Below are 20,146 nucleotides of genomic sequence, written 5' to 3'. Positions count from 1 at the left end.
CTTCACCTGGACCCAGTTCACACATGCATATGTTCGTCACCTGGCTGCAACCTCAAGCAGTAATTTGTGTATCCCTCAAACAACACACACAGAGAGATTTCATATCATTTCCAATAGAGGCAATTCATAGGTAGTTAGTTTTAACAACTGATGGCTTGCCACAACGTTTTCAGTACAATAGTACCATCTTTCATGAGTATTTCTCATATAACTTTCTTCAAATTCTAGGTTTCTGATATATTCAGAAGCCATTGGTCAATTTCAGACTTCTGATGTATTCAAGCCATTTTTTATTATTAGTTTTTATTGCCGGAGCAGTAAAACAGAGTGAAGGGAATTTTGGAAGTGTCACTCAGAACAGCCGTAGCCATGCTTCCAAAGTGATCAATGGGCAACAGAACTCAATAGAACTCAAGCCACAAAGGGACAGAACCAGGGTGGGGGGGTATCAATAATTAGCACAGCAGCAGGAGCCAATATGCCAATGGAGATGGGAGAGAGCAATGGAGGTGGTGGTGGGAAGAAAGAGGACAACAGTTCCTAGGCACCACAGCCGCTGGAGTTGTATCAGAACCTGAGACGCACTCAATAGGATTGATGCAGTTGAACAAACTGATACAATCAATGAAGAACAATTTTCTGCAAAGGAATGCCTCCCAAACAGCCTTTAGCCCCAAGCAGTTGCAACATTACCCTTAAGTTCACAAGTGTTCAGAGACCCAGGATCAGAACCTCCAATGTCTAGGAAATTATTACCGTTTCATAAAGATCAGGGCACCTCAAGGATACATAAAAGCACTCCTGCTAATTGACAGTCCGCTGACTGCAGTGTTTTCAATATCCTCCCCTAAGCCATTTTGAGGCCCAGAATGACAGATTTGGAAATAATAATCTTCTCCCAGACTATAAGTTGCATGGATGCCTTCTGTTTATTTTCAGGCTCTATCATCAGAAGCTTAGCCAATCTCTTGTCATCAAACAACTGCTCTTAGTCAATGTAGTACCACTATTTAGTCTACAAACGATCTTAAAGTCCTGATTGCATCTCATCTTTGGGCTAACAGGACATCCACTTCTTCTTCATTGAATTCTGTAATTCTTTTTTAAATAGTGGTTTTTAACTTGGAAGAGGCACAGTGAGACAGCTCAGGAGGGTTATGTGTGTGGTCCCGTCTTGTTGCCAGACTGAAGCACAATTGGAGGATTCTGGGCCTGAGAGTGCAGAAAAAGCTCCTCCAAAATATGACAGCGGAGTGTTTCTGTAGGTCTCAAACAGCAGTCCCATTTCTGACATACGATGGAAGAGTTTTTGGTCCTAAGAACATCCTAAGTGCCCTTTTGAGAACAATAAGAGCAGCCATTTGGCTCACGGTGAGTCCTCGTCCCTCTTAATGTACTTGCTGCCTCTCTCCTGGGAGGCATCTAATGACTTCTCCAACACAGCAAGTTGTAACAATGGATACATCATGCCAAAACCATCCAGAATCAGCTTCACTTGATGGGATTTATCATCAATCAGGTTATTACATTTTGTTTTTAGCATTGTTGTTTTCTGTAAGCACTGCTTAAAAAAAACATTTTAGTCCTCTTCCTTACTTGTGGGGATGGTGTTCAGAATCCATTGCACATGGACACCAAGGAATGTGCAAGATTCAAGGGAGAAATGCCACTGAATGAAACCTTCAAAATTGTTCAGAAGTTTGGCCTGAAGAGGAACCTACAGGTTCAGTGTGACTCTCTCTGTATCACGTGGCATGCTATAAAAGATCCGTAGAAAGAGCAGTGGTGTTTGAGGAGGCATCAGTCTGCTGATGGAAGGAAAGAGAAAAGGTGGGGCTGCACATGAACAACTGCCCTTTTTGTCTCACATCTTCAGTTGGGAACCAGAAATGTAAACAGAGACAGCTACCCAAAGAATTCTGAACATAAACAGGTCATTCACACAATCAAAACCTGTGTCCTACCCACGTCTGGAGCTCTGTGTGCTCCCAATTTTTGGTTGGGCTGTGCAAACATCTAGGTAGGAGGAGGAAGAAGTGATTGTGTGGAATCAAGGTAGGCCAGGCCTGCTACCTTGATTCCACACAATCACTTCTCTCTCCTCCTACCTAGTTGTTTGCTCCCACACACAACCAAATATTGGGAGCACACACAGCTCCCAGACCTGGGTAGGACACAGGTTTTGATTGTGTGAATGACCTCATTGTGTGAGTGGGGCTCTGAGAAACAGACAAAAATGAAAGCTCTTTGGGCCAGTTTTCTGAGGCATAAAATGCTTTGCACTTGCAAATTCTTGAAGATCCTAATTTTTCCTCCCTGATTCTCTAGCTGATCCATCAACTGACCTTTAGCCTGGTCTGTGTTAGCTTCTGCCTGCTGCTTCTCCTATCTTACCATCATGCTTGATTATCTGAATCTTATTTAGTTGCAGAATTTGGGTTTAGGGCCTTGACGATCCTCTCACCCATGGACCAAGTCAACTCTGCATCACTCTAGACTGAGAAAAGTATATTTGCCAGTGCATTTAATAGAATTGATAGAATAAATTTCTGAAAGGTTCTCTTAAGTTATATGTGTTGAGCAAATAGCTGTGGATCGACCTATCCTCCATGAATTGGTCTATAATCTGAAGTCATCCAAGCTGGTGCTTCTCTTCACATCTTATGGTACTGAATCCCACAAGTACACTGTCCTTGAACCTACTACCTATCCATTTAATTGAGTGCTCCAGGGGATGACTGGCAATAAGGAAGCTCTTGTGAGCCTGTCACCCTGGATGTGTTCCTCATCTGACCAATGGATGATGTGGCCCTAGGCCTCCTCAGATACAAGAACTGTCAGGCCTCAGCAGGGGTCTGCTCCAAACTACTGGGTACTGAGGGAGCTGACAACCTATATGTAGGTGGGTGAGCTGACAGGTTCCATTGTGGGTAGGACTTGAACCCACAGCAATCTGGGATGAGCTTTAATGTATCCGTCAGGCCTCTCGCCTTCTGTTAAAAGCATGACAGTGAGACATGCATCATGAGGGTCATATGATTAGGGAGGAGAGCTGCTGTTGTGGTAGCAAGCATGAATTGTTATGTTACTAAGCAAGGTCTGTCCTGGTTTGCATTTGAATGGGAGACTACATGTCTGAGTTCTGTAAGAGATTTCCCTTACGGGTTGGGGCCACTCTGGGAAGAGCAGCTGTGTGCTTGCATGCAGCAGGTCCAAAGTTCTCTCCCTGGCAACATCTCCAAGATAGGGCTGAGAGAGACTCCTGCCTGCAACCTGGAAAAGCCACTGCTGGACTGTGTAGATAATACTGAGCTAGATGGACCAATGGTCTGACTCAGTATAAAGCAGCTTCCTCTGTTCTTATATCTTTACCTCCCTCTTTTCTATGTGGTAGCCAAGTTGTAACTGGCAATAAAGGTTCAACAGGCACATCCAGGAAAGAAGTTGAACCCCCTCCCCACCAGCAACAACTGCCACCCTCCAGAACAGGGAACTCTGTGCCCAGTGTGATGTGTTCATGCAACTGATCAAGAAGTACACTTGTGAGGGTGGGGGGAAGAGCATTGCCCTCCTAAATCTCTGGCTACCAGGGGTAACGCGCTTGTAAGCAAATATAGACAACAAATTAAAAGCAATACCATTTTTGACAAAGTACGAGGCGGTCGTTGAAATATAATGAGGCACTTGTAGAGAAATGCTCCTCCACCAAGCGAGCATTTGCTGGGCGGATTAGGCGGCATTCCTTCTCCTCTATTGAGTGGTGTCACAAGCTAATAAATATTTCAGAATTGGCTGTATTCAGTCCAGCCCTTGTCCCGGTTGACGTCTGTTCTCTCAGTTTTCAGAAGGAGACAGGTGCAGAAGGATGAAAAGGGATTTAATTACTAAACATCCCCAACTCCCAGTAACTCCTAAACACATGCTGTACTTTTTACTGTGTGCCCAAACATACACACACACTCCCGTACTGTATGCACGCACACCATGTCTGCAGATAGTCACACCCGCTGCACACTTCTCCTGCCCAACACACAAAAGAGCCAGCATGCTTAATGGTGCTGGAGTGTGAATTCAAATCCCCATTAGGCCATGAAGCTCAGTGCATGATCTTGGGCCAGTCACTCTCTCCCAGCCTAGCCCACCTCACAGGGCTGTTGTGAGGACACAAAGGTGGGGAGATGATGCCACCCTGAGTTCCATAATAAAAACACAGCACACAAATAATGTCATAAATACAACATTTAAGTGATTGCATCCAAGTATGTTCTTAATACATACCAAGATGTTTCATGGTATGCATACTTTAAGCCTGTTTATTCACACACACACACACACACACACACACACACACACACCACACGATAATGATGCCTTGACTTCAAATCCTGAGCTGCATCACTTGTTCAGGGGGTGTAAACCCAAAAGGGATGTGCGAGCATAGGAAGCTGCCTTTTACAGTCCATCTAGCTCAGAATTGTTTACACTAACTGGAAGCAGCTCCTTCAAGGTTTCAAGCAGGCGTCTCTCCCAGCCTTACCTGAAGATGCTGCGAGGGATCGAACCTGGACCTTCTGCATGCAAAGCAGAAGCTCTGTCACTGAGCTAAGGCCCCATCCCCTAAGGAGAATATCTTACAGCAGACAGTGGTCACATGTAGTCACCCATCCAAATGCAAACCAAGGTGAACCTTGCTTAGCAAAGGGGACAATTCATGCTTGCTCCCACAAGAACGTCTCTCTGCCCCCCAAACCCCTAAGAGATTTCACTGGTCTTGTCATAATTCTTTTGACTTCCCTTGTCACTCTCGATGGTTTTCCTAAGGAAGGACCTCCAGCTGTGCCTTTAGGTGGAATTTCAGTGGCTATTCTAAGCATCAGAAGGGCTGTGTGTGTGTGTGTGTGTGTGTGTGTGTGTGTGTGTGTGTGTGTGTGTGTGTGTGTGTAAAACAGCTTTTTGTGTGGATCAGGCCACTTTCTGTCTGATACTTTGGCTGCTTTCCTACGGGTTGTTTGCAGTGGGATGTGGGGGCAGTTCTCAGTGAGAACTTGAGTAAGCTGCCACATGCCAACAGTTCAGAAGAACCTCAGAAGAAAAGTCTATCTTATCTTGTGGCCTTCGTCCTACATTGGCCAACTAGATGCCTACAGGAACACCCATAATCAGGCCATGAAGATGATGTTTCTCCCCTGTAGAGGCAATAGCTATTTAGAAGTATGCTGCCCCAGAATCCGGAGTCTCCATTTATCAGTCATGGCTCATAGATTTTGATAGAGATCCTATTCATGAATCTGCCTGATCCTTATCTAATAGCTGTTAATAGAGAAGAACATAGATCCCTGCTTAATCAGACCAAAGTGGGTGCATCTAGCCCAGCTAGATATCTTCAGATGCCTTTAAGCATGGATGAAGGGAATAACTCTCCGCTTGCTGTTTATCTCCCAACAGCTGCTATTGAGTGGCATACTGCTTTGGACCATTTGGCCATCACAACTAGCAGTCAGTGATAGACCTCTTTTCCTCTTCCCTGAATTTCTCACCCCCTTTGAAAGCTACTGACCATCACCGTTATCTTGTGGTGGTGCATTCCACAAGCTACATATGCATTGTGTGTAGTAGTCCTTCCTTTCCTCTGTCCTGAACCTACTACCACTCAGTTTCATAGGATGACTCTGAATTCTGCCATTGTGAGAGCGGGAGAAGAGTGGCATGCACTGACCATTAGGGATACCAAACTAGAAGCAGCCATGTGTCAGGATCCAAGGGCACATCCCACAGACACAGACCAGAGAAAGCAGAGTTTGGGATTTCCTGGATGGTACTGTGGGGCTAGATACTGTGGGGCCCTGCTGGCAGTGCTGTGACCTTTGTCCAGTTCCCAGCAGAATGTGTCCCCCTTTCTCATTTTAATGAAGCAGCTGGGAAGAATAAGGGATTCACCATGAAGAGGGTTTGGCCTATTCAAGCCCAAGTAGGAACATAGGAAGCTGCCTTATACTGAGTCAGACCATTGGTCCATCTAGCTCAGTATAGTCTACCCAGACTGGCAGTGGCTTCTCCCAGGTTGCAGGCAGGAGTCTCTCTCATCCCTATCTTGGAGATGCTGCCAGGGAGGGAACTTGCTTTGGGGCTTGAAGGGGAAGTGCTTGCCCCTTCCTAACCACAGTGCCTTTCCAGGATCTAGGAAACTGGAAGCCCAGCCTGAGGCCAAAGCTTTCCCCTGAGGGCTAAACCTTGACCTCTCCCACTATCCCAGGTGCTATCTCTAGAACCCTTGCAAAGGGAGGAAGTCTCATCTGTTAGGAGGGGATGTTCTTCCCCCTTCCTCTTGAGACAGATGCCAGCTGCCAGGTCACACCCTCTGCTTAAACTCTGCTCTGGGTAGGGCTGGTTGCAGGGGGTTACCTGTGCAGTTAGGTGCTGTTTTTTGAACTGCAGCTCAGCAGGTTATGTGCCTCCCCATCCACCAGGGAAGGGGTACTGTGGGGTGTAGTAGGGAGGAGGTGCTTCTTGGCCCGAATCTATATCTGCCAAGCTATACAGCCAACCAGGAAAACAATAAGTTTATTAGCCTACTAGGCCAATAAGGAATCCGGGCAAAATACAAGTTGCTGGTTATTACCTTATAGAACCCTAAAAAGCGTAGGCCCAGAGAATGAAGCGATCCTCATGATCACTGAAGGAGGATCCTGCCATCTGCGGGGAGGAAGCCCGAAAGCACTTACTTCCCCACAGACGATCACTGCCTCCGTCACGGAGCCAAAGGGGAAGGTGGGGATCGGGGGCCGTGCAGCCCCTGGTAGTCCCAGGATGCCCCATGCAAGTGCACGGGGCATCCTGGAGAGACCCCCGAGCCTGGGAGACTGCTTGCAGGCCTCCCGACAGGGGTCTCCTCGTGTGTTGCCGGAGCACAGAGCCGTGGCGTGGCAGCACATGATCCACCAAACGGGGTTAGCGGAGCACTCACTCCACTAACCTCATTTAAGGGGAGAGGTGGTTTTGCCAGTTTGCTGCCGGGAGCCACGCAGCTCCTGTGGCAGAAGACGACCAGGGAAAATCGAGCTAGGCTCCCTTAGCCCGATTTCCCCTGTTTGTGAGAACAGCTTCAGTGTCTTCTTCGCCTTGAACCTCATCACCCATTGAGATCATCTGGAGAGCTTTGTCTGCAGTTGCCACCAGCTCGTCTGGTGGCTACTCAGTGACGGGCCTTCTCCGTTGATTCCCCTGAGCTTTGGAATTTGCTCCCTGTTGAAATAAGAGCCTCCCCATCTCTGACAACTTTTAGAAAAGCACTGGAGACATATTTGTTCACCCAGGCTTTTGATTAGATTTGTAGTTTTTAGTACTTTTAATGTTGGGTTTTAAATGATTTTAATGTTTCAGTGATTTTAATTGTAAACCACCCAGAGATGCAAGTTTTGGGTAGTATAGAAATATTTAAAAACAACACCATCACCAAACAAAACCTGACTTGGTCAATCTCTTAGTCCAGTGACTAGGAGCCAGAAAAGGAAGGCAGTCCCACCCCCTGATTCCATTCTTCTGCCACTTCCTCTTCTTCTTTTCGTAATAACCTAGATACCCCTGCTAAATGGACAAAGAGGCACCTTTTTAACATGGTGATTCTCTTTATTTAGTAGGGGGAGAGCAACTGGCCCTATCTATCCCCAGCACAGCATCCCTCCAATGGCTGTTGCTGGTTTCTTTTCTTTTCATATGTTTCTTTTTAGTTTGTGAGCTCTTTGGGGACAGGGAGCCATCTTTATTTATTTATTTATTCTCTATGTAAACCGCTTTGGACACCTTTGTTAAAAAGTGGTATATAAATGTTGTTGTTTATGTGAGTAGACAACTCTACTCACATATGTCCAGTAGACCTGTACATCCACCCAAAATGGCTGGGATGCACCCCTGAACCCTAAAAAGGCTAGGCAAAGGGAGGCAATGGTGGCCCAAAGCCGGGGGAAGCAGGCTGCTCTGTCTAGGGCATGATCCCTTTGATAGCCCCAGGAGTGGGGCCTTCTGTGGAAGATCTAGTGGTCATCCTTCCTTTCTGTGTGTTGTATCCAGGCACAATGGATGAACTGTGTTATATTAATTAACTGGGTTCTGGAGAACTGAAAACACTGTGGATTATGCTGCGATACTTTCATTGGCCCATACTTTCATTGGCCCATGACCTCTCCCCTGCAGTTGTTCCCCTAAAACTGTCATTAAGCAGTAATCTGGATGCTGGAGGTAGCCCATAGCCACCAGACTAGTAGCCATTGATAGACCTGTTCTCCATGAATGTATCTAAGCCCTTCTTAAAGCTATCCAGACTGTTGGCTGTCACCATATATTATGGCAGACATTTCCATAGGTTAATTATGTGCTGTGTGAAAAAGTACTTCCTTTTGTTGGTCCTAAATTTCTTGGCCATAGGTTTCATGGGATGACCCCTGGTACTAGTGAAGTGGTGGAGATTCCTGGTTCTCGTGGTTCTAGACAGGGCTGTATCCCTCTCATTTTCTCTCTCTATCAACTCTCTCCACACCATGCATGATTTTATAGACCCTTATCATGTTTCCCCTCAATTGTCTTTTTACTTGGGTGAAGGGCTGAAGAAGCTCAGTGGTGGAACCCATGCTTCCAAGGCAGAAGGTCCCAGGTTCAGTCCCTGGCAGCATCTCCAGGTAGGGCTGGGAAAGACTTCTCTCTGAACCCTTGTAGAGCTGCTGCCAGTCAGTGTAGACAGTACTGAGCTAGATGGACCAACGGTCTGACTGGGTATAAGGCATCTTCCTATGTAACCTATACTTTCTGTTGCTTTTTTTTTTTAATCAGTTGCCTCAGCGTGGGCAAAGATCTGGATCTGAAAGCTGCCGCTTGTCAAGATGACGCTAAATGCTAAAGAAAGTACAAGTGATGGATGAGCAGAGCAGATGGTTTTGTGTCTGGTCTGAGGAAGAAAAAGTGTCACTCAGGTCCAATAGAGAATAGCATTGGATGCAGATCTTGGTTAATTAGTACATCGGAAAATTGGGGAAGGAGGAGGAATTGTGTATCTTTTTAACAGGGGCTTTTAAAGAGGCCCATGAATTATTAAGAAGGAGAACGGCTTTCTTTTGTTTTATAGGAGTTAACCTTGGGAGAGTTACCGGCATGATGGTTTTGGGCATATGTTCAGAGTTAATAAGCAGTGGATGGCACCACCAGGCGAAGAGCCACAGATGCAGCAAAACTTGGCTCTGCTGCTAAAATTTGCACCCAGTTCCCCTCAGTGGCTGTTTTTTGTCACAGGGTTAAGGCAGCAACACAGATACACAGTGTGCCTTGGTCCCTCTTGGCGGAAGCTAGTCATTCAGGGTCTGGGAGAGGGACAAATCTTCACCAGGTGTCCTCAGGTAAAAGGCTTTATTTCCCAGATGAGTGAAGGGCAGCCGTAGACTCTTGGATAAGAAAGTAAGAGGACCCTTGCTGAATCATGGAGGACAGGTCTATCAGTGGCTACTAGTCTGGTGGCTGTGGGCCACCTCCAGCCTCAGAGGCACAATGCCTTTCAATACTAGTTTCAGGGGAGCAACAGCAAGAGAGAGGGCATGCTTTCGTTTCTTGCCTGTGGGCTCCCCAGAGGCATCTGGTGGGCTACTCTGTGAAACAGCATGCTGGACTTGATAGGCCTTGGGCCTGATCCAGCAGGGCTGTTCTTAATTATGTTCTTATGAATCAGACTGATGGTTCATCCAGTCCAATGTGGTTCAGCCAGATGCCTGTGGGAATCCCGTAAACCAGGCCATAGCAATAGCCCTGTCCTTCCTGTTTGGCCCTCAGCAATCAGTTCGAAGTGGAATCCTAGCTCTGATATGGAAGTTCTATATAGTCATGGCTGATAACCAGAGAGACCTCTCTTCCTCCCCCCACCCCATGAATCTGTCCAACCCCCTTTTAAAGACATCCAAGCTAGTGGCTATCACCGCATCCCATGGCATAAATTATGCATTGTGTGAAGGACTTCCTTTTGTCTGTCCTGGATCTGCTGCCCATCAATTTCATTCAAGACCCTGAGTTCTCGTATTACAACAGAAAAAGAAAAACATCTCTCTGTGCATGTCCCCCATACCACGCGTAACTGTATAAACTGTTATCTTGTCCCCTCCCTGGTCATCAACTAACATTCCCCCAACCTTCCTTCAAGTGTTGGGCCCAGAAATGGGGTTTGTTGTGTGTGCTTAAGCACCAGATTTGGCCTGGACTTGTAAATTCAGGTCTAGGCAGCCGTTACGGTGAAGCCATCATGGTGTTAGTGTTGGACTAGAATCAAGGAGACCTAAGTTCAAATCTCCATTCACCCATGGAACTCACTGGGTGATTCTGGGCCAGTCACATCCCCCTCAGGCTACCCTATCTCACAGAGTTGTTGTGGGGAGAAACATAAGCATAAACATAACCTCTGGGCTCTTTGGAGGAAGAGTGGGATATATATGAAAAATCCCCAGACAGCTCTCTTCTTGTACATCCTAGACAGGCAACAAGAAATCATAGCTTCCCACTTCTTGCCTTGCTCCACATTTAACAGAAATTCTTAGGGTGTGGGGCACTGCATGCAAACTTGCCAATTGCTTTGCATTCCCACATTCAACCTGCCATAAAAAGTATATGAACAGATAGAGTGAAAGGCAGTTGGATCTTTCCTCAGTGGTTTTATCCTCTGAACTGGATCTGGCCTCCTCCGGAGAAGGCCTGATGAAGACTCAAAAGGTTGGGAATGCATTGCAGAAGCAAGAGGGAGCAGCAAGCCCAGAGAGAGAAGCCCAGTGTTCTTCCCTCTGATTTTCCGTGTGCTGGGGTGCGTGTTTTGATATCTCTTCCACACACACCCCACCCTCTACTTCTGTCTGCCAAAGCTTCCAACAAGACAGTTATGCTAAGAGATGAAAGGGCAAACAGTCTCTCTGCCTCCCCCCCCCGGTCCCTCCCCCCCCCTTTTGTGGTTTTCCAGAGAACCCATTGGCTGCCGCCTGAGATATCCTGAGAGATGCGGCAATTAATTTTCTTTTAATCAAGGTCGGATGAAGTAAATTGGTGCGGCTCTGCAGCCCCTCATTTTCTGTTTTTGCAGTGATGCAAAACAAATATGATCAAATTATGCTCCTTCTCACCTTATTGAATTAGGAAGCGTGACTGATCCAGAAGAGCTGAGATGTTATATACTGTACCAAACCCTCACCATCTCTCTCCCATCCACCACCCATCCACCGACGACCACCTCCAACCTCCATTGTGGCCAAAGACAGTGGAATCCTTTCTGGTTGGTTTTTATTGCCAGTGGTGTCGTGGATGTTTCTTTTTCTTTGGGGAAAATTTCCCCAAGTTCTGCATGATGTCGTGGCATAGTAGCTAGAGTTTTGGACTTGGGCTAGCAAGTTGGGCTAGCAAGTTATTTTTGTTTTTGTGAACCACCTGGAGCCTTTGGAGTCATGGCAGTATATACATTAAATAAATAAATAAAAATTATTGAGGAGAGCTAGTCTTGTGGTAGTAAGCATGACTTGTACTCCTAGCTAAGCAGGGTCTACCTTGGTTACATTTGAATGGGAGACCACATGTGAGCACTGTACGATATTCCCCTCAGGGAATGGAGCTGCTCTAGGAAGAGTAGAAGGTTTCAAGTTCCCTCTCTGGCTTCTCCAAGATGGGGCTGAGAGAGATTCCTGCCTGCAACCTTGGAGAAGCCGCTGCCTGTCTGTGTAGGCAATATGGAGTTAGATAGACCAATGGTCTGACTCTCTGGCAGCTTCCTATGTTCCTAAAGAAAGAAAGAGAAGAAAGAAAGGCAAGACCTGGGTTTATATTCCATTCTTAGCCACAAAACTCACGTGGGCAAGATGCTACTTCTCAGCTAACTTGGCTCATGTGGCTGTTGTGCAGATAAGATAGATTAACCCCATATCCACTCAGCTTTGAGGGAAAGGCCTAGATCAAAGTGTGAAGTAGTGCATTATTTTCTCATATTTAAAGTTTCAGAAGGAAGATACTTTAAATAAAGAAAAGCAGGGGCCCTCCACTTCTTTGTATCCCGAAAGGAGACCAGGTTTGGGGTCAGCATAATTTGGCATCTGACCAGGGGGCTCATGGCTGATCCCTGAGCCCACCTCTGTGCCCATAGCCTTTGTGAGATGGTGGAGTGGCCCTTGTGGGGCTCACCCAGGACAGAGGGGCCCCATAAGGCCTCTGAAATCTGGAGCTGCCCCTGCAGCTCCCCCTCCTCCAGTGGACCGAATTACGGGCGAGCCAAATTAAAGTGATTTTTCCCCCCTTTTGCTTCTGGTGCTAAAACTTCATCCTGAACAATATGACAAAATGGCTTCCATTTCAGTAACCCCATTGGTGAGCACAAACTATGTCCATGTTGCCTCCCCTTGCTAAGGGGACATTTTTGCTGCATGGACAAAAAATAAGCACCCAGGATTTCATATGGAAACAGGCAGGAGTCTCTGACTGATCCCAGCACCACCACTTGCCATGATGGCAATGTGCCCACTGCCCAGTGGAGGTTTTGCATATTGTTATTTTGCTCCCTTAATCTAAAATGAATGTGATTCTGATGGACAGCATCTGTTTGCTTGTCATGTCTGGAAAATGGAGCTTGGGCCAAAGTCATTGCGAGCTGAAATTGATGTTTATAGACAGACCCATAGGTATTCTGCCATTCCATGATTGTAGGGCACAACCACAGAGAGCAGATTTGATGCGTTCTAAGAATCTTTTTTTAAAAAATGTCTAAGTTTCTAGTTCCTGTTAGGTGAGCATGTAAATTGAAAGTGTGTGTGTTGTGACTGATAATCTCCCAGAAGCCTGAGCGAATCTGAGCAGTATTTCCTGGGGTTGAAGTTTGCGGGCTGGAATGTGGATGAGAGGAAACACTCCCCTGTCATGCAAGCTGGCTGTTCCTTTGTCCAAGAATGGGGAAACTCAATTCCTACGTTTACCAAGCGGCTTGCCTCTTGCCACCTCTCTCTTTCTCACTTTCTCTGTTACTGACAGGAGGTTTAATAAAATTACACTTGGGGAACAAGCGAGAAATTATTTAGTCCTGAGGCGGGAACCATGGCCATATCCTTCTGTACTGGCAGGTGAATCTAGCTGGAGTCCAGCTAAACTGTCCCTACAGTCCTGGAGCGGAGTTGGAGAGACCATAATGAAAAGGTGTGCAAATCTGAACAAGCTCTTCAGCCAACACTTGGGCTAGGCCAGGGGCCCCAGCAAATCAGCTGACAAATTGGCTCATTGGGAGATGTAATCTGTGCATAATTTATTCCGCTTGTGGTGAGCTCGCAGAATGTTGTGTTTGGACTTGCAGTGAGCTTCTGCACTTTGCTGCTGCTGCTACTACTGCTATTATTTCTATAGCTCTCAAAGCAGAGAACTATATTTATATAGTTCTCAAACTATTTCCCACAGAACAAGTGCTCTCTAAGGCAGGTGCAGAAAGAAGGTAAAGTGGGATCTACTGTTGGATCTCTGGATAATCCACAGTAGATTGGCAAGAGTTTTTTTATTCCAAGCTTAATGGGAACAAAGTTGTTCTCTGCCAGAGCTGGTCTTGTGTTCACTGTTTCTCTCTCAGCCTCTGTAGTCCTCACTTGTAAAACAGGAGCATGACTTAAAGCAGATATTTCTGCAGCTCTGCTGGTCAGTTTTGGTGTTTGACTCCCTGATCTGTCGTCACTCTAATCAATCAGTCAATCAATCAGCCAATCAATATTTTTATTACAGTCACTGACCAGTACAGAAAAGGAAATGCATACAGAAGCCCAATGGAATTAAAATCAGTCAATCAATAAATAAAGATATAGGCTGCTGGAATGGGGAGAGGAGGGGGGGGGAACCAAGATCCCAGCTCAGCAGAATTTGCCAGCTTTGGTTTTTTGGCACGCCATCCAGCTCCTGTTTCTGTGAATCATTGTCCATTTCCACTCCTGATGAGTGCTCCAAATGAAACTTACTAAGAATCTTTATTACTCCAAGAACAGGAAAGTAATGGCCCAACCTACCAATCAAGCTGGCTGGCTGGCTGGCTGGGACTCTTGTGGGAGGCGGGGGCAGTGCAGCTTTAATGTCTGGTGGGTCCCCCGTCCCCCATCTAAGAAAAGAGCTCTCTTCATTCCTTTAGGCATCCTTGCATGCTCAAGGCCCCAGGTTCAGTCTCTGGCATCTCCAACTGGGTCTCGGGTAGCAGAGCTGAGTAAAGGTTCTCTTTACTCTAGAGAGGTGCTGCCAGTCAGAGCAGAAAGTACTAGGCTGGAAGGAACAACCTGAACCTGATGCAGTCATGGGCAGCTTCATATAGGAGAGGAGAGCGGATCTTGTGGTAAGAGGTAAAGTTGTGCTGTCAAGTTGGTGTCAACTCCTGGCAAACGACCCCAGAGCCATGTGGTTTTCTTTAGTAGAACACAGGAGGGGTTTACCATTGCCATCTCCCGTGCATCTTTCAGCATCTTCCTCTATCGCTGCTGCTGATATAGGTGTTTCCCATAGTCTGGGAAACATACCAGCAGGGATTAAAACCAGAAACCTCTTACTCCCAAGGCAAGTATGTGGTAGCAAGTATGAATGGTCCCTTTTGCTAAGCAGGGTGTGCCCTGGTTTGCATTTGAATGGGAGACTACGTGTGTGAGCAAGATTTTCCCTTGGGGGATGTGGCCGCTCTGGGAAGAGCATCTGCCTGTTTGTATGCAGAAGGTTCCAGGTTCCTTCCCTGGCATCTCTAGATAGGGTTGAGAGAGATTCCTGCCTGTAAGCTTGGAAAAGCCACTGCCAGTCTGGGTAGACAATCCTGAGCTAGATGGGCCTAGGATCTGACTCAGATTACACAGCTTCCTATGTCCCTATGTAAGGTGGTTCCCTGTCCCAAAAGGACTCACTATCTTAAAAAGAAACCCAAAGGAGACAGCTGTGTTGGCTTTCCAGAGAAATCTCTGGACCATCTCCCATTAAGCAACACTTCCTGTCAATTAAAGAACATTAGCTAGGCATCCTGAACTATTAACCAGGAATCTCCTTTACCAAACGAAGAAAGAAAAAAGGTCAACAGCTATAGCCCATAACATTATAATGTATGTCAGAAATGCAGGTCCACCCATTCTTGGTGAGTCTCCATCCTCACCTCATCTGTAGTGTCTGGGGCCTGCTTAATCTCAGACCCCTGCGAATACTGAATCCACTGTCAAGTATCAGATCTCTGTCACTTCAGATTATGCATCTGCCATCAATTCTCTTGGTACATTGTCCTTGGATGTGGACACAGCAATGGTTTGTTTTCATTTCATTTTTAAAGACCTACCACAAATGCGCAAGACCAACTTAGAAAAAGAGAAAACAGTAAAGTGAAAAGACAGAACAGTGCCATTCCTAAAGTCTGGCAAAGACTTATTAAACCATGTTCTAATATCAAATTAAAGTCTGTGAATTGATCATGCCTCCACTTTCCTTGAAAGTAGCTGCCTGCAGCATCTTGAATGGTTCTTAGTGTTGAGACCAGGGAAATAGAAAGCTGCCTTGTACTGAGTCAGATTGTTGGTCCATCCAGCTCAGTATTGCCTATACCGGGGATTCTCAAAGTTGGGTCCCCAGATGTTATTGGACTTCAACTCCCATAATCCCCAACCAAAGGCCTCTGGGGCTGGGGATTATGGGAGTTGAAGTCCAATAACATCTGGGGACCAAAGGTTGAGAATCCCTGGTCTACATTACACTGATTGGCAGCAGCTCTGGTTTCAGGCAGGAGTCTCTCCCAGCCCTACCTGGAGATGCTGCCAAGGATTAAACCTGGGACCTTCTGCATGTCAAGCAGATCTCTTGCACTGAGCTACAGCCCCATCCCCTTAGGATGCACTTGCATGTAGTCACCCATCCAAATGTAAGGCAAGGTGGACCCTGCTTAGCAAAGGGAACCTTTCATGCTCTCCTCCCATAGGCTAACTCTCCTCCCCAGGCTTTGTTTAGAATTGCAGAGGCATGGTTGCCACATTTTGAAAACATTATTTAACATTCACCCATTTTTTTAATGCTTCTGTTACAGATAAATGGCCTTCCCTCTATGGCTCACCTCACCGACAGCCTCCTCCATCTCCCAGGTAAGTTGCCACACAACTTTGTGTGCCTCCTGTCACATGATGTTTCTGTCCTTAGACCTTGCAACTTTTAGTATGAGCTGACCATCAGTGCATGGGTCTATGGGCTGATACCAAGGTCCTTGTCATGGCTTTTGGTCTGTGATGACCTGTTTGTGCATACAAGCCAACCACTGGTGCTGCAGGCATCAAGTGATGGAAAGTGTATGTATGTGCCAGCCCTGGGAAAGCTCCAAAGCGGCCTCAGTGGATGCAGTAGTGTGTAGTGTGGAGAAAATGGATAAAAGAAGTGTCTCTCCCTCTTTCATAATACACGTTCTAGGTCACCAAGGAAGTGGGTAGGCAGGAGACTGAGGAAGTCCTTCTTCACACAGCGTGTCATTAACTTATCCACTCCCACAGGATGTGGTCATGGCTACTGCCTTAGATGGCATTAAAAAGGAATTATAAATATTTTTGTAGGAGGAGTGGTTTATCAGCAGCCATGATCACAATGACTATATGGCACCCCCATGTTCAGAGGTGGTACGAATATCAATATCTGAACCCCTTCTAACTGAGCAAAGAGGTGCCTTTTTAAAATGGTGGTTCTCTTATATTTAGCAGTGGGAGAGAAACTGGCCCCATCCATCCCCAGCACTACATCCCTCCAGTGGCGGCTGCTGCTGTCTACCTTATGTTCCTTTTTAGATTGGCAGCCCTCTGGGGATGGGGAACCTTCTTTCTTTCTTTCTTTCTTTCTTTCTTTCTTTCTTTCTTTCTTTCTTTCTTTCTTTCTTTCTTATTTATTTATTTATTATTTAACCTGTGTATATTGCTTTGAGAACTTCTGTTGAAAAGTGGTATATAAATAGTAGTAGTAGTAAAATATCAGTTGTCATGGGGGAAATGGGGGTGGGCCCGTTTTGACCCTCCTTGTGGTCTTCTCAGTCTTCCGAGAGGGAGGAACCTTCTTGTGGTCTTCCCTCCCTCTTGGCCCTTTGTGGTCTTCTTGGAAGCATCTGGTTGGCCACAGTGAGAAATGGGATGTTGGACCAGGTGGACCTTGGTTCTGATCCAGCAGGGTTCTTCCAAAGTACTTAACCCACAGGGAGCCTCCAATGCACACAAGCCCCCTTGCAATGACGGGGAAATGTGCAAATCCATGGAGAGGACTCGGAGGACTCGTTGGGCAATTGTGCCCACAGAAAGACAGGCCTTGCATCTAGCTGATGAGCCTGAGGCAGTTGATGGACCTGTCTCTGTTGGAGCAGAAAGTCTAACTCTTAATGAGCAAACTGCATGCACAGCATTACTGGCTTGGAGAAATATGGTGGGAGGGGGGCTCATCTCTCCTCTTTGGAGGAATGCCCTTCACCCTCACACAGGGTTTTCTCTTGTCCCACTGAGAGTGGGCCCCGTGCCACTTTATACTTTGGAGGATCATTAGCAGAAATCATTAGCTCTAATACAACCTCCCCCATAAATCTTGCCCCCCTCCCCCTGCACCTGGACCACTTGTCCATGCCTAATTTCCATCTCCCTAATTTTATGATTTGTCCCTCATTTGATGAGAGTCCCTTCCATTAATTGTGTAGTAAGTGCTTCCAGTGAAAAGGCTGCAGGGCTGACCCCATCTTGGAAAGACAACGCTTTGGTCTTCGCGCCCCCTCCCACCACTGAAGGATGGAAGTTCTGCTGAAATAGAATCATTTCCCCTTCAAAAGGGCATCACTCCAAACCAAATCTTAAAGGCACCACGGCACTTTCTTCCATGAACCACAGGGAAATATCTTGGCTAGAGGCGCTGCAGGATAAACCAAACTCTTTGATATAAGCCAAACTGTCCCCCTGCAGAGGGTTAGGAAAAGAGAAATGGGCTAAGGGAATCCAAGAGCCATGAGTCAAAAAGCATTCTTTAAATATTCAGAAGGTGCTGGAAGGAAGGGAGCAAAAGGAAGGTTGGATGCATTGTTGTTTAAAGTCTTGATTTTTGAAACCTGGTTTGTGAAAGGTGGAGGGGTTTTTGTGTGTGTGTGTGACATAATTTCCCAGCATTTAGAGGTCTGACCACTTCAAGGGACTGTGTTCACATCTGCTGGGGCTTAATGTCAGTTGAATGTATATGGACACCACCGGTCTTTGTTTGTGAGCATTCACCTGAAGTGGTGGAGGAGGTGCTCATAGGAACATGGGAAGCTGCCTTCTGCCAAGTCAGACCAGTGGTCCATCTAGCTCAGTACTGACTACTCAGACTGGCAGCGGCTTCTCCAAGATTACAAGCAGGAGTCTCTCTCAGTGCTCTCTGGAGATGCCAAGGAAGGAACTTGGAAGTTTCTGCATGCAAGCAGGCAGGTGCTCTTCCACTGAGCTTGGCCCCATCCCCACTCCCCTGCTAATTGAGCAAAGAGACACCTTTTAAAAGTGGCAGTTCTCTTATGTTTAGCAGGGGGAGAGCAACTGGCCCCATCCAACCCCACCACAGCATTCCTCCAGTGGTTGTTTCTGGTATCTGCCTTATCTTTTTTTTTAGATTGTGAGCCCTTTGGGGACAGGGGACCATCTTAATGAAGTATTATTTATTTTTATATGTAAACGGCTTTGAGAACTTTGCTTGAAGAGCAATATATAAATAGTCTCATCTCATTGTCGTAGTAGTAAGGTGCCACACTGAAGTGCCATCTTCCAGTGCTCACACATGTAGTTTCCCATTCCAATACAAACTACGGTGGGCCGTGCTTAGCAAAGGGGACCATTCATGCTTGCTGCCACAAGACCAGCTCTCGAGGAACCTGAGGGTCCATCCATGAGAAGATTGGTAATAGCGGTTGAGCTTTCCTGAAATACATCTTACCCACTGCTCCCCCACTTTCCCTGGAAATGTGCTGCTGCAGGAGAATGCTGGCCATATTCCAAGGCAGGTGAGGGTGGACTGACTTGCAGGATCCACTGGAATCCGAGGTCCTGGACCAACCAAAGGCAGGTAGAAAATAATGGCTCAAGGTAGGTGTGTGTGTGTGTGTGTGTGTGTGTGTGTGTGTGTGTGTGTGTGTGTGTGTAAAACCAATTGCAAAGGTTCAGGGCCATAACAGGAACCTGAACAGAGAACAATGCAGTTTGTCTGGACAATATGCTTTACCACCCAGGGATGCTGGAAGATGTTTCAGGTGCAAGTGCATAGACCCAGACTGTACAACTTTAGCCCTTTAGAAGTTGGAGTACAACTCACATCATCCCCAGCTACAATGGCCAATGGTTTGGGATGATCATGGGAGTTGTGGTCCAACAGCTGGAGAGATGAAACTGTGCAACCCTGGCACAGACTGTCCAAGTGGGGAACTCACAAAATGGCATATTCTCCAACACTGTTTTGAGTCTTAGACATTATGACTGGGAAATATGCAAAAATCCCCATTATCCTGCACACTTGTGCACATTCCCCATGATGTCCCATTAACGTACACAATGGCCGCTTTCATGAGAATTTCCAGCAGCCGGTGTTTGTGTGCCTTCCCCACAAACATTTTATTTTATGTTTATGAATTTTAAAACACCTATCCCGCCTTCCTTGGCCACAGCAATCCAATTAACTGCAGCCTCTGCATGTCCTTGTCCAGGACAGCAGATGGTTGCTAGTCTATGTCTTCGGAGCTTTTTCTCCAGTGTGGCTGGTTTTCCTCACCAGAATGTCAGTGGCAGGAGCAGCTGCAAGGAGCCAGCAGCTGAGGCTTCCGAACCGGGCGAAAGGGCGCTTCGTTTTCCACCCAGCAGCAGTTGGCAGTTGCTGTCTGGGCCTTGCAGAAGCCGTTCCTTGCTTCTCCAGAGACAGCAACAGGCAGCTTGGCCCAGGCCCCGTGCGTGCCAGCTCTAATCTTGTTCTCAGATTCCCCATCCACCTACCCTTCTCTGTGGGTCCCCTCTTTGGGGACATGTTGGGTGTCTTGCCAGCTGCCACAGGGAACAAAATGGGATGGGCAATTATTTGCATTAACTGCCTTTTTATGGAAATAGGCACCTATTTCAGCCGGCCTGTTGCGGAGTCCTGAGAATGAGGG

At 46.6% G+C, this 20,146-nt stretch overlaps 1 protein-coding gene across 4 annotated transcripts in view; it reads left to right on the top strand.

Annotated features, from left to right (window-relative positions):
- CASZ1 (castor zinc finger 1) overlaps positions 1 to 20,146 on the top strand; it is a 375,530-nt gene that overhangs the window by 84,218 nt on the left and 271,166 nt on the right. For all 4 annotated transcript variants that reach the window (XM_053281208.1, XM_053281214.1, XM_053281206.1 and 1 more), the window contains exon 5: positions 16,061 to 16,115. The gene's annotated coding sequence lies outside the window, so the exon portion shown is untranslated. The remainder of the gene's footprint in view (positions 1 to 16,060; positions 16,116 to 20,146) is intronic.

This window comes from Hemicordylus capensis, chromosome 16, assembly GCF_027244095.1.
Source record: "Hemicordylus capensis ecotype Gifberg chromosome 16, rHemCap1.1.pri, whole genome shotgun sequence".
Classification (NCBI taxonomy): domain Eukaryota; kingdom Metazoa; phylum Chordata; class Lepidosauria; order Squamata; family Cordylidae; genus Hemicordylus; species Hemicordylus capensis.
Note: the sequence above shows the minus strand (reverse complement) of the source record. Positions and strands in the feature narration are given on the sequence as shown.